Below are 15,152 nucleotides of genomic sequence, written 5' to 3' on the forward strand. Positions count from 1 at the left end.
GCTTTGGTCCACACTCTGGACTCTTTGTTCCACACCATCTTTGATCCCCTCTCTAGATTTAAGGTTCTGGGTCATCTTCGAGTCATTCTCTGGATTTCTCGTTCCATCCTTTCTGGTCTACTCAGAGTCATATTGGTATTGTTCTGTCTTTGGTCCACTCTCTGGATCCTTAGTTCCGTGCTGTCTTGATCCACTGTCTGAATTCAAAGGCCTCCTGTCATTTTGCTGGTGTCTTGATCTCTTTCTGCCCAAGGACGATTTCATTTAGTGTAATTCCTTTTAATTTTGTGGGGTCTGCATCTCACTGGGATGTATGAACGAAAAGCTATAGCCATCAATGTCTTCTTGGAAGATCTCAACCTTGAGGCTGGCAAGGTATAGCTTTCAAATTCCTGCAGAACTTCTCTCTCTCTCTCTCTCTCTCTCTCTCTCTCTCTCTCTTTTGCAGAACAATTCCCCGGGGCATCACTTTAGATTTTTTTTCTAAACTCTTCACAAAGAAATTGACAGGTTCTACCATCTGCTTCGTCTACAGATCACTTTGGTGGGGGAGGGGGAGGCAAGGGCTCTTGATTGATTGATATGTGCCTGAGAGTTATTTCTTAACCTCAGCGTTGTTTGCCATCTGTAAAATCTTGGCGTGAGGACTGCTTTTGATTTCAGAACTAGCACCTACTGGGTTTGAATTCTTTTCAGTTCTTGCAGCTTCTCTCTGCTTGTAGCTTCTCTGTTGCAGCAGGAGCAGCGAGCAGAAGCCAAGGAACATATTTAACTCCCTGGCTTAAATGTATTTTACATTTCTCATGCTACCGAAGCAACAATATGTTAAGCTTCCCACTCCTCTTTTGCTGTCTCTTTCTGTCTCCCTCTGTCTCCCTCTGTCTCTCTATCCTCTCTCTCTCTTTCTCTCTCTCTCTCTCTCTTTCTCTGTGTGTGAATGAATAGCAGCCACCACTCAGGTTCCAGTAAAAGGTCTCAAGCTGTGCTCACTTTCACCAATAACCTCCTTGACTTTACTCAGTTTTCCCCACCAATTTGTTCCCAAATGCTCAGTGTATGACTCTTTCAGTGCTGTGAGCTCCTACACACACACACACACACACACACACACACACACACACCTACCTCTCTCTCTCTCTCTCTCTCTCTCTCTCTCCCCCCTCTCTCTCATACACACACAAATAAACAGCAATAAAAAATAATCCAGGAAACCTAATGATGATATGAAGACATGAACATTTTAGCATGAATTAATTTGTCTGTTGGGGCGAGATGGAAAAATCTGTAGAAAAATGAAAGTTAACAAACTATAAGAACAGAAAGAAAACAGTTTAGTATGCATTAAAGGCACTTACCTGCTACCTGGAAATCTCTGTCGGAAAGTCTAGGATCACAGTGGATTACTGGTAAATTCCACTTTAAAAAATAAAAAACCTCATAAGAAGTAATCCAAGACTTACATAAGATTTTTTTTAGGATAAAATACAGAGAAAACTGTTTTCCTGTTTTATGAGACAAATGCAACTTCAATAAAAGAGAGAGTTGTACATCAATCTCTCATAAATGTAAATAAAAATATTTAATGACGTATTAGACAAGTGAATCTTATGATAAGTAGTTTGAAGTCATCCTAGGAATTCTACCTTGAGTTAACATTTAAAAAAACAACACAACCCCACTACCAGGACAAAAGGACATATATACAAAAACCTTAGTTTAGTAAGAAATATAGTTAGACAAAATTTATCCCTCTCTGTATTCCTGTTTTCCTTAATTCTTGGCAAACTAGGACAAAAGAGAACACTATTTTTCTCTTACATATCTCAGGCTAGCCTTGGCTGCGTAGCTGAGGGTGGCCTTGGACTTCTGACCCAACTACTGCTATCTCTTTGTGCTTACTATATGTATGTGCCACCACACTAGGTTCAGTCTGTGATGTGATGCAGATGGAACCCAAAGATGTGTACATGTCAGATGAACACTTTGCCAACTGAGCTACATTCCCATCCCCCAACATTAAAAGAAATAAACATTCTAAAAGGCCCATGGTACATCACATCCAATGGTGAAACCTTGAAAACCTTTCTTCACGAACTGAAATTGACATAGATACCAGCTATTGTGTGAACATTCAGCATTTAACAAGGGGGTTCTAGCCATCCCAACATATTTATAAAGGATATTGCATCTGGAAGAAATCAATGCTGTCATTTTTCATGAACATCATCACCATGGTAGAAAACACAAAACAATCTACAAACTATTTGAACTGGTAATTGAAACTATAACATAGCTGGATGCAAGGTCATTATTTTTTAAATATGTATTTTTATTATTTTTAAAAATCATGTGTGTGTGTGTGTGCCTGTCTCTGTGTGTGTGTATGTGCATGTGAGTGCATTGCCCACAGTATCCAGTAGGGGGCGTCAGATTCAATGGAGCTGGAGTCGGAGGCAGTTGTAACTCTACTGGCACAATCTGATTTGCAATCACTCAACTGACAGTGCCTCAGATGATGCCGTCTGAGACAAGCTGACAGCTGAAACTAATCAGGAAACCATCTCTCCATCTCTTAATTGAAAATTTCCCATATCATCCAGATACAAGCACATTATTTTATTCACTTATTTTTCTATCTATACTGGAGAGTTTTACCCAAACTAGGTCTTTGCCCATACTGGGCACTCTACCATTGAGGTAAGCCTCAGTCCTGAATGTTAGATTTTACATACAACGTAGAGTATCAATGTAAAATATATATCTGGCTATTTCTACAAATAATCACGTCGTTGCAATGTTGACAATAACAAATGCAAATATTTGCTTGTTTGAAACAGGGTCTCACTGTGTATCTTTGGCTGGCTCTGAACTCACTATGTAGACCACGCTGGTCCCAAACTCAGAGACCTGCCTGCCTCTGACTCCCAAGTGCTGGGATGAAAGGTATGCATTGCCACACCCACACTGATCTAGGGATTAAAATTACTAGAATTTTAATTCTTGGAAAGTTAAAAATTGTAAAGATGTCAATACTTTTTAATTTTTGTTGTTGTTTTTGACAATCTCATGGACACGTAGGATACACTGTGAGAGTAATCACCCCAACGTCTCCTCTTCTACTCTTGCTGATCCCTTCTTCCCAATATGTTTCTCCCCAGCTTTCCTGGTTTTCTCAGTGTACAAGTCTTAGGCGTTAGCCACATCTGCTGTGCATTTATACCCAGAAGGCAGCATTTTTATAGCATCCCCCCATCATCTGGCTTTTATAATCTTTCACCCCAACTCCTGTGATGGTTCTGGAGCCAAGGAGGAGGTGATAGAGATGCCCCATCTTGGGCTGGGCATTCAACGGTCACTTATTCTCAGTGAAGTTACGAATCTCTGTATTAACCACCTTCCACTAAAAAAAGAGAAAGGTTCTCTGGCCAAGGCTCAGAGCAGCCCAAATCAAGGATACAAACATAAATATTTAGAAGGCAGAAGGCAGTTTGGCTACATGTATGTTTTGTGTACCATCAGGAAGACATTGAGCTGTATCTACAGCTGATCCCTGCATCCAGAGGCGTTGGAGCAAGCTGACAATACCAAGAACATATACCTCACAGTGGTGCAGGCCTCAGATCCAATCCAATTAGAAAGGGGTTGGCTAACCTGCTACAATCAGAACAGCAGTGGGCACATCGTGCTTGATAGATTGGTGTAAAATCCGTAGCTGAGTCAGGGTATTCCTTACTTTTCTCTTACGATAAAATAAGAGAGGAAAGCAACTTGCAGAATGGAGAGTTTATTTGGGCTCGTGGTTCCAGAGTGTTAGAGTCCGTGACGGTAAGTATGACAAGGAGCAGCCATGTGGCAGGTGTGGCGTCAGGCACAGCGACAGGCATTGTGACAGGCCCGGCAGCAGGAGCAGAGCTCACATCATTGTATATGTCTATGCATATGTGTATACATATATTTATATGTGTACGTATATGTATATGTATAAGATGTATATGTATAAGATGTATGTGATGTGTATGTATATGGTGTGTATGTATATGATGTATATGTATATGATGTATATGTATGTAATGTATGTATAATGTATACATAATGTATATGTATATACATGTATAGCTATTTTATTTTCAATTTTTCATTAATTTATTTATTCATTTTCTATCTTGATTGCTGCCCCCTTCCCACCGACCCCCTCACATAGCCCCTCATCCCCCCTTCTCTAAGAGGCTGGGCCCCTCCCTGGGTATCCCCCTATCCTGGCACATCAAGCCTCTGCAGGATTAGGCACAGAGAGCTCACATCTTGAAGCATAAACATGAAGCAGAGAGAGCACATCAGAAGGAAGCTGTGCTTTTCATTCCCAAAGCCCATCCCCAGTGACAAACTTCCTTTAGCAAGGCCCTGCCCCCTAAACCTCCTCGAACAGCACCATCAACCAGGGATTGTGTTCAAAAGTTTGAACCCATAGGGGACATTTCTCATTCAAGCTACTATATTAAGGATGTTGATACCTTTCTTCCCAAAATATCCTGCAAAGCACCTTCTGGCTTTATGCTTGTCAGCTAGCAGGGCAGCTAGCTAACAGATTTCAGTTTGCTTTGTCTGGATCCTGCATCCAACGTGGGTGATATATTTAGCAGTGGAGACTCACCATCTACTTCTGGTGGGTGAAGATGTTAATACTTTTAACTAATTATAAATTAATTACCCATTGCTCTTAATTAATTAGAAATTAATTAATTAAACAACCCATCTATAAATCCAACATTAATTCAATAAAAATCCATTAGGATTTTTTTTTAAAAAAAAAGTAACATTTGATTCTAAAATTCACAGGGAAACGCAAAGGGCTGAGAATATCCAAGGTAATTAAAGGGGAAATCAAAGCCGGCAGTGTGATGAGAACGAAACGCATTTTAAAGGGAACATCAGGGTCAGCACAGAGTTAGATAAACTAAGCAGTGAATCAGAAAGCCCGCACGTCAGCTCACCCGGTTTGCGGAAAAAGTCACTGGCACGCTGAGGAAAGGATTATATTGCCAACAAAAAGTTGCTTGATTAATTGACCACATTTTTAAATGTACATTTATCATTTCCAAATATCCGCTGCTCAAAACTTAATTCCAGAGGGGATTGCAGAGCTAAATGGGAAACAAATGAAACTCGCTCTTAAACAGCACAAAAAGTTGTTTTGGCAATCCCAGACTAAATAAAGATGTCTCCTCAGGAGCCTGCAAGCTGGCTCGGTGAGCAAGGGTTTGAACCCTTGTGGTAGAAAGAGCCCGTTGACTTCTGTGAGTTATCTTTTGTACTCTACAGGCACGGTGTGATATGACTGAACATATGCTGATGTGAGGCCATGCATAAGTGCACACATGGGGGCCCGTGTGTGCGTGCACACACACACACACACACACACACAACCCAAGCACAAGTGCGCGCGCCGTTTTAAACACGACCATGAAGGCCTGGGAATGTGACTCAGTAGGTACATTGCTTGCCTAGCGTACCCAAAATCCTGAGTTTGACCCATTCCCCACCACAAAAACCACGTGGTGGCTTATTCTTGTGTTTTGCTTTGTAGACACTTGATGTGTAGCCCAAACAGGTCCCAAATCCGCGATCATCTTAATCTCCTGAGCACTGTATAGCAGGACTTTCAGTGGAGCCACGATCAGTATAAATCACGACACGGAGGCTTCTATACAGTCCAATGTGTGTGCCTTCGGCTTGGGCAGTCTCCCGGCTACTCTAAACTTTACCAACCATTCCAGCCTAAGACCCACCATGTGGCTAGCTCTGGACCTCTCGGCTCTGCTGTGGTCCATCCAGTTCCCTCCATGTCAGACTTCTGAATCTCCAGCTCCTTCTTTTTTCTCCCAGCATCCCTCTGTCTCTTGGAAATTCCATCCTCCAGTTCCTGCCCAGGTATTGGCTGTCAGACCTTTATTACAACCAATCAGAACCTCTGATACTACAATTATAGATTGCCTTTAGGCAAACGAGGAATGCTGGATATTTACAAAATATAAGGCTGCTGATGGGCCATAGAAACGGCAATACCAATCTCCTGCCAGCATTAGCTCTCTGCCCGTACGGAATTAACAGTTAAAAATACAGAGACATATCTTCATCACACGTTGTGAAAAAATAGTTACCTCAATGGTGCTGGAGCTCACCACAAGATCACCGCTGTATTTTACAATCTGGTTGCTGGTTGCACGGGTCTGTCTAGTTGTGAAATTACAATTACGACACAAAAAGTTTTCAATCATTTTTTTAAAATAGAAAAATAGTTTTAGAGTAGAATTAGATTAGAAAGGAGAGAATTTAGAATGTTCTCTAAACATTCTAAAGAAATTATCTCTTTTTTTCTCCTTTGTCATTTTATTTGAAGCACTGCTGATTACTCTTTTTAAACCTTTAAAAGCACCAAATTTTAATTATCTAAGTCAATTTGGGGGTGAGAGGGGAGAAACACTATCAGGGACTTCTCTCCAGAACAAAGCAATGACGTTCATTCCTCCACAGGTCCAAATTAAGGGTCTACCGAAACCAAAACCAAAACCCAAACACCACACAGAGGGGAAAAAAAGATACTAAAATCATATTCTAGGTGATCAGGGCATTCTGTAGTCTTTGCTGGGCTGTCTAATTGTCCTTTGGCTGACTTTTAAAAATTAACACCCTAACTCATCAAAATATACATTTTTCCCATTGGCTTTTTTAAATTAAAAATAATAATTAAAAATGAAAACCACTTGAAGAAATTCAGGAACAGTTGCCCAACTCATTTGATGACATATATGGCATGTAGAGGTCAGGAAGGTGTCTTGCAGCACACCCATTCAGGGGAAGCTCATCTTTAAGGCTTAGCTTTCTTCCAAACAGTGTAAAATACCCACAATTCCAAGTATGAAGGGACACAGACAAATCTCTTTTGAGAATCCCACAGGACAGTGCAGGCGCCTCAGCTGTTTTTCATAGAGACATGGGGCTTCAGTCAAGTAGACACAGTTCCCCTGTGTGAAGTATTTTCCATACTGTTTCAGAATCTTCACTAACAGGTCAAGAATCGGTCGGAACAACTCCCACGTGGAATCTTCTTCTGGAGACGTAGAAATAGGGACAGCTGTCAAATCATTAATCATATCATCAAACTCTTTCCCTTCTTTGGTGTACCTCTTCAGTCCTGGGATACAGTTTTCTATAAGTACCTGATAGCAGTCTCCTTTAAGATTGTCTAAGACATCTCCATATGTCCTCTGAATGTATTTCTTACATCCATCAATTACCATTTGGTCAATCTCTACTATAGAGACCATATTTGGTCAATCTCTACCATAGAGACCGTCTTTGGTCAATCTCTACCATAGAGTCCATCTTTGGTCAATCTCTACCATAGAGACCATATTTGGTCAATCTCTACCATAGAGTCCATCTTTGGTCAATCTCTACCATAGAGACCATCTTTGGTCAATCTCTACCATAGAGACCATCTTTGGTCAATCTCTACCATAGAGACCGTCTTTGGTCAATCTCTACCATAGAGACTGTCTTTGGTCAATCTCTACCATAGAGACCATCTTTGATCAATCTCTACCATAGATATCATATTTGGTCAATCTCTACCATAGAGACCATATTTGGTCAATCTCTACCATAGAGACCATCTTTGGTCAATCTCTATCATAGAGACCATCTTTGGTTTCGGGTTGACAATTTCACATAATATGCCTCCACCGCTGTCACCCAGAATCAGTACATCTTTGCCAGTATATTCTTCTTTACTATTGCCCATGATGGCCTGGGCACGTGGCAAGTCACTCTGCCAAATTATCATCCCCGCTGAGGATGAGAATATTCCCATACTGCTTTGAGTGTAGAAATTTGATGTTCTTATAGGGTGAATCTTCATCATACACCGCTTCATCTATGTCACACTCAACCAGGCGCCCATCAGCAGTAGGCCCGTATCTGTCAATGAACCCTCCTCGAACTATGGGGTGGTAATCGAATCACAGCCCAGGATTGTCTTGACTCAGTTTTTCATTTCTTTTGTTCAAAAGGCAGTCAGTTTCTTGTTTGCCTTGCACATCACTGTCGTAACTCTGAAAGTCCAGCAACACAAGTCCAGGTGGGTAGATTCTCAAACTGGCAAAGCTGCTATTCTCGTTCGTGTAAGTTGCTAAATATCCACAGTCGTGCCAGGTGTGCACTGACTCTGTCATCCCTTTCTCCCGAAAAACGGACTGAAGGCCTTTCAACGTGGCCTCACCATCAGCTCTGGCGCCGAGCGTGAAGTGGAGCGTGCTGTCTCTTGCTGCTGCTATACCTGGGGAGGGGACCACTGGAGACTAAGGGACTTCGTGTGGCCTGTCAGACTGCGGGCCAGCGGGGAGTGCACTGCACCGGTGGGAGGGGGAGGAGGCCAGGAGTCAGAAAATCATCTCTATTGTTAATTTTTATCATATTAAGCTTGGGGGGAGGGGGTGTCAGAGGAGAGTCTCATGTGATTTTAGTTGGAATAAATATACCAATAGAGGTTTAACAAATACAAAAAGGCCAGTTAAACATTCGGTGCCTGCTTTGGCGTATAAGGGTCAGCGTGAATCATCTCATTGCATACTCCTGGGGTATTGCTTAAGCACATTTTAATGTGCTCCCTGGGTTTTGTTTCTGTCCTAGAGAAAAGCCTATGTATATTTATTTTCAAATTCAATTCTCTCTTACCTATAGCAAAAATGTTCTTTACCTTTCCACATCTAAGAACTCAGGTAATTTTCACTTAAAATAGGAATAAAATTGCCTATGTGTTTTAGGTCCTGGGAAGCACGCCTTATTTTGACAGGGCGTCCTCAGTTCCATAATCCATACCTCACGTTGTTGCATAATTCAGACTCGATATTCAACAGTCCCCATATTTTAACAGTATTCTTTCTGCTATATTTTATTCCATAACAACATGCTTTCTAGGTTTCCCCGCAAACATTTTGTTTAGGGAAGCTGTCTCAAGGGTTTTTCTTCATATTACAAGCTACCAAGGAAGGAAAGGGCTTGAAGGTCTGCGAAGATGGGGACTTGTCTAGGGCGTTGACCGCATCTTGCATATGCCCAATGGTTACATTTCAAACGTCCTCAGTGAGCTAGGTGAGGACCCAGGCATCAGAAATATCATAGAACAATTATTAGGCTGTGGGCTCTCTGTCTCTGTGTATTTCTGTCTCTCGCATGTGGGGGTGGGGGTGAGAGGCATGGAGATGGACCAGTCTGTATGCACAGGTGCCTGCAAATGCCAGAATGAGGGTGTATGTAGGACCCTAGAGCCGGAGTTATGATGTGAACTGCCCATTGTGAGTATGGATCTGGGAACTGAACTCTGGTCCTCTGCAAGAGCGTCCCTAGCTGATGAACCATCCTTCCAGCCCCATCAGACTCTTCGTTTAAGGAGCCTGGGTTCAAATCACAGCTATATTAAGGGCTAGCTTGGTAAACGTGACTTATTTACTTGTCTATGCGTAAATCTGTTCATCTTGAACTAAGGCTATCTCTACCCTCGTTAGGAAAGCCAAGTGGTACATGATGTGAAAACCGTTTAGGATCATCCTTGGTATGTGGCAAGGACTCGGCACATGTTGCTGTCACCTTAAGAAACGAGGTCTAAGGAATCCTGCCAACTTGTCTATCAACAGAGCCCTCCGCCCACACTATAGTCTCCGCCCACACTATAGTCTCCGCCCACACCATAGTCTCCGCCCACACCATAGTCTCCGCCCACACTCTTGCAAACAAAAATCCCACAGCTAACCACGGGCGTACATGTGGCCTTTACCTTTAGCCCAAGCACTGTTCTGGGAGAAGCCCACAGCGTGGAACATTAGCCCATCTTCTTCTCTGGCTCGTGTTGGACCCCACCAAGAAACACAGTACCTCACGGTGTTCGTCCGAGCTGTGGCGGGGGTCAGGGTGCAGCTTGCTAAAAGACGTCTATTCCCAGCCTTTATGGATGGCCTACTCCCTGCAGATTCACTCTGGCTCACTGACTGCCACTGCACTTGAGACACTTTCCACAGTGTTGCTTGGTGGTTGCCATGACAACACAGATGTCACAGAAATAGAATTTTTCTAGAGGATTATGCTTGGTGGAGCCTTTAAAGCCAGACTACAGTTATGACTTTGAGGCTTAAAGGATGTCAGTGAATTTTGTGCTGGCACACAGTAGGTATACTCACCTTGGCACTGGAAAGAAAGAACATAGGCCTTTCGTCGGTTGGAAGGGCTGTTTCTGACTCTTGGGCGGCTTATGAGACTTGTCACCCAGGGGGGTCATACTGCGAGTGTCCGGAGTCCGACGTGGACTTCCTTCCAGGCCCTAAATCTGGCATATTAGCCATACTCACAATGGCTGTGTGGTGGCTTTTTGATGAAGGTATTTAGACGATGGATTTGTAAAAAGTTTGGATAGTCTTACTGTTTTAAGACACTTGTATTTCCAAGACAGCCCTTTTGGCCTCAGTGAGTAATGGAGATTTGATAAAGAAAGGAGGTCCTTAAGTCTCCACTCAATTCTCAAGTCTTCTAGAAAAGTCATGACAAACTCAACCCAAAAGGCCCGCTCTCCTCCCAGTGAAATATATCTACTGGATCAGGAGTCTGGCCTTCCTGCCTTCCTTCTGCCTATTGTCTCTCTCTTGCTGTCTTATTTTTCCCTGCCTGATTTCCATTCTGCTTATCCTCATTTCTGATCTCCCTCCTTCCCCGACTCACTAGCAGTGAAAAGCAGCAGGCTTCAAGAATCAGAATCCAACAGTGCCACACCCTTCCCTCTCCTCTCTCATCTTCATAACAGCTGTGACCTCCAGCAAGCCATGCTCCATGCCTAGCCGTACAGGCCCGCCAACTTTTGTCTCTGATCATTCCTGTAGGACTGGAATTTCTCAAACCTCAGTATTCAGAGCTCCTAAAGGTAAAGATCAATATGCTCATAGACTGAGCTGATTCCTACATGGTGACTTTGCCAAGTTCCTTCTGTTCCAGCTCCACTGGTCCCATATATACAGCAATACTTAACTGACTACGTCACAGCATAGCACACAGTACAGCTGTGATCTGTGATCATTATTTATTCAATACAGATATATGTTCCATGTACCAAGTATGATACAGGGCTCTGTAGGTACTTCTTACTGACTTTCTTTTAAAACGAATATAGCTTATGTATGCCTTGCTGTCCCTGTACCAGCCCCCACGAATCACAAGCTCATTATCGGCAATGTGCAGAAAGGGAGCTCATGGATTCGACCCTGACTGCTTCTGGAAATATTTATTGAGCCTTTTATATGGAACAGAACTATGCTGGGTACAAGGAATGCACTGGTGAGACAGGACTCATGTGGCTTAGGTTGTAACAGTGGACAAAGACATTATGTGAATAATCACACACAAATAACTAGGATCATTTTGTTGTAATTAATTTTACTAGTGAGAACTAATTTGGTTTAGAGGTGTCAGAGAAGACTGTAGGCTTATATTATTTTTAAAACCTACTTTGATAAGTGTACTTAAATGCTGTAACCTCTCTTGTAGCTCACCACCAACCAAAGGTACTGGAAAGGAAAGATTAATAGGGTAATGACCTCTTTAGAAATAGGTGTGTGTGTGTGTGTGTGTGTGACCTCTAATCTGCATTGTCAGGATATTAGCAGTTCAGTTTAGATCAGTCAATAAAGGTAGCTTGACCCATTCACAAACATCATTTACAAATCAGCAATGGCAGTTTGAACCAGAAGAAACTGCAAGGCTCTGCCAACTGAGTTCATGGAAGCAGCAAGAAGCTGTTGGAACACCACCAGGAGTTCTTTGGCACTTTTCTCTCTACAAAGTCATGACAAATGGTGATCAGTGAAGAGTGGTAAGGCGAACCAATACCACACAGAGTTATCCACTGTCTGTTGGGTCATAATTATATCCTTTTCAAACATCATGTGTTCTCTCAAGCATCCTCTCTAGCAAGACATCACATATCATCTTCTCCAGATAGCTTCCAGAAACACACCACATTTCTTCTCTCTGCAAAAGATCCTCCCATGTATCTGCTGCAGCAGAAGCATCCTCCCATAAGACAGTTTCCAGAAAAACATCACATGACACAACTGAGTCTCCAAAGAAATCAGAAATTTCCACTTGAGAAGACCTCCATCAAGAAGGGATACTCAAGCTAAGTCCTGAGGGATGGAGAGAAGTTAGACTCTTCAATAAAAGGACATTGGTCATGTAGCTATTTATCTAAGCACTCCTTCCTCTGAGAAGGAGTGAAACTTGTAAGACACAGGAAGTAAAGGAAACTTGTATGACACAGGAAGTAAAGGAGACTTGTAAGACACAGGAAGTAAAGGGATTGTACAAGGCCCAGGAAGGAAGCAGAACTTCCAAGGATTGGGAAGCTCCTAAGACTTCCAGAAATGCTGATTCATCAGAATCACCAGGAGGATTTGTCAAAATCCATATTTCTGGGGATCTACACTCAGGATTTCAAATCACTGCACATGATACATCACTAACATACATTTCTATGTGTATTATGTGTATACATTACCAATAACATACATTTCTAACAAGGGTCAGATGCTCCAACTGGTAGGGGGCAAAGTGCACTTCAGAAACCACTTGGGTTAAACTGTAAGGTCCTATAAACCAGTGCCAATTCTTCCACACATTCAACCCTGCACATAACCTCTCTATAGTAATTTTTAAGCATTTCAAGAAGTGTTTAACATCTTAAAGCCTTCAGGAAAACACAAAGTAAAACTACTTGTGGCTACCACCTGAACCCCAGTCAGAATGGCTACCATCAAGAGATCGGACGGGTGTTGGCGAGAGTGTAGAGAAAGAGAAAACGTTATTCACTGCTGGTCCAAGTGCAGACTAGCACAGTCAAATAGAACAACCAGTAGCTACACTCTAGGACTCCCAGAACTCTGCATCTCATCGGAAAGACATTTGTACATCCATGTTAATTGCTGCTCTGGTCAGGGCAGAGACAATGGGACCTGTCTGGATGTCTGTTCACTGGTAAAGCATACAGAGGAGATAGTGCATGCACATAGCAGGATACCGTTCAGCTCTAAAGAAACGAAATCACAGCACTTGTAGGCAGATGCATAGATCTGGGAAGTATATTAAGCAAAGCGACCCAAACTCAGAAATAAACCAGCTGTCCTTCCTCATAAGCAGGGCCTAGTCTATAATATATGGGGGCAAGCGTAAGTGTGAGGATCGTCTAAAGTTTAGGAAGTATGTCGACTTTACAGCTCACCTGTGCAGATCTCTACCAGTCTTGGAATCTGAGGATCTGAAAGGATGGGACAGACTATAGTCTGATTTTATAGACAACCTTTCTTCAGTTTCTGAGTTCTTTTATACACAATGTAACAAAGAAAGCAATGATCCAAGGAAGGTTGTTAAGAGTTCAGAAAACCTGATCAGAAAAACATGTAAATAAATACTAGTAAGCACATACTGAATATTAACAGAGTTTTCTCAGGATGGACCAGTTTAAACACAATTACCTGGAACGTAGAATAGACTATATCTGGGAACGCATGACAGGAACGAGGAAGGCCACGTCTAGGATCAGAGTACACTGACCAGACTGAGTTCTACAGCTATGCTCTGACATCCAACAAGAATAAACATGTCTTATAAATTGAATGTAAATGTTTGTCACAGGGGGCATGGAATCAGGTCCAAAACCAATCCAGGGAACAAGATGCACTTGAGGTAAATGACTATCTGCTTTTTCTGCTAGAGCCTCTCCCACAGTCCCCCAAGGTTTTGTTTACAGTGGATTCACAGGGTTCCAAAAAGGGGACCCAAGAGAGAGAGCAATACCGGGCAATTAGAAGGACAGAAACCAGGCAGAAGGACACAAGTGATGAGAGAGGATATAAAGTTGCTTTTGTTGTTTTTGTTTGTTTGTTTCAACTCTGTTATAGTTATTTTCTTTGATTGTGGCTCTGTTAATTCAACTTTTTGTGTATCAAACTAGCCAGAACTATATATTCATCTTCATCGTGCCCTACTCCCTTGAGGCTCTGGTTGTGGAAGCTGGCTTTATTTTAAAGTCACTGACCCTCAGCACATTGTGAAGTAGCCATGGTCTGTCACCGACATCCGTCACACTGGCCTACTTAGAGGTGAGTTTTAAAATGTTATTCTTGGGGAAGAGTTGGGGTGTTTCTTGTTTTTCCTTTTCACCTGAAAAAGGCTTTTCTTCTTTCCTTTCATTTAAAATCATTCTATATCAAATCATTCTATCACCATGCAATTTAATATGGAAATTGTATTGATAAATAGAACATGTGGTTTAATGAAGAATTTGATAATATTTATGCCGTTGTTAGAAAAAAAGGCCCTAGAAAGTCTTCAAGCTTTCACCGGAAGTGGAGACATTTCAGGACCGAGAAAGGCGAACAGGTTACCTCAATGTTGGCAGAGGGTCCAGCGCCAGACCTTGCTCCCCCTGACACTCCCAGGTGGCTCACAGTTCACATCCTGTCCCAAAGGTAGCCAGCATGAGCTTCCTGCCAGCTCAAGATGTCCGGTGCACCCTGACTCTTGGTTGTGCACATGCACACTCAGACCAAACTCCTTTTTCTTTTTTCCTTTTTTTGGCTTAATAAACAGTTGGAATTAACATACTTAATTTAGAAAGTATAAAATTTTCCAAGAGGGCAGGCCCCGGCCCCGGCAGAGCTGCCGACACCTGTTTTGTAGGAGTGACTCTCTGGTTCTGCTTTCCTGAATTTTACAGGCGTGCACCTCTCATCAAATTATTAGTATAAATATCAAAGAAAGCGGTGTTGGTCCTCTGCAAGAACAGTATGTGCTCTAAACTGCTGAGCCATTTCTCCAGCCCCATAAAAGTAAGGTTAACAAAATAACACACACACACACACACACACACACACACATGCACACACGCACGCCGAAACTTCAATTAGGAAATGAGACTTCTCTAGAGGCTAAATCTTTCTTCCACTGAGAGACTAGTGTTGTGGGCATCCCCTCAGTGAGAAGGCCTTAGAGCTCTGCATTTGTGTGTTTCGTAACTTCTGCACTTTTATTAGCTTTAGTTTTGTTTAACTTAGCCC

The 15,152-nt window shown here is 42.3% G+C and overlaps 1 pseudogene; it reads right to left on the bottom strand.

Annotated features, from left to right (window-relative positions):
* Window positions 1-6,863: 6,863 nt before the first annotated feature.
* Window positions 6,864-8,246, bottom strand: LOC127670017 (spermine synthase-like; annotated as a pseudogene).
* Between the last annotated feature and the right edge of the window lie 6,906 nt (window positions 8,247-15,152).

Source organism: Apodemus sylvaticus, chromosome 19 (assembly GCF_947179515.1).
Source record: "Apodemus sylvaticus chromosome 19, mApoSyl1.1, whole genome shotgun sequence".
In the NCBI taxonomy this organism is placed as follows: Eukaryota; Metazoa; Chordata; class Mammalia; order Rodentia; family Muridae; genus Apodemus; species Apodemus sylvaticus.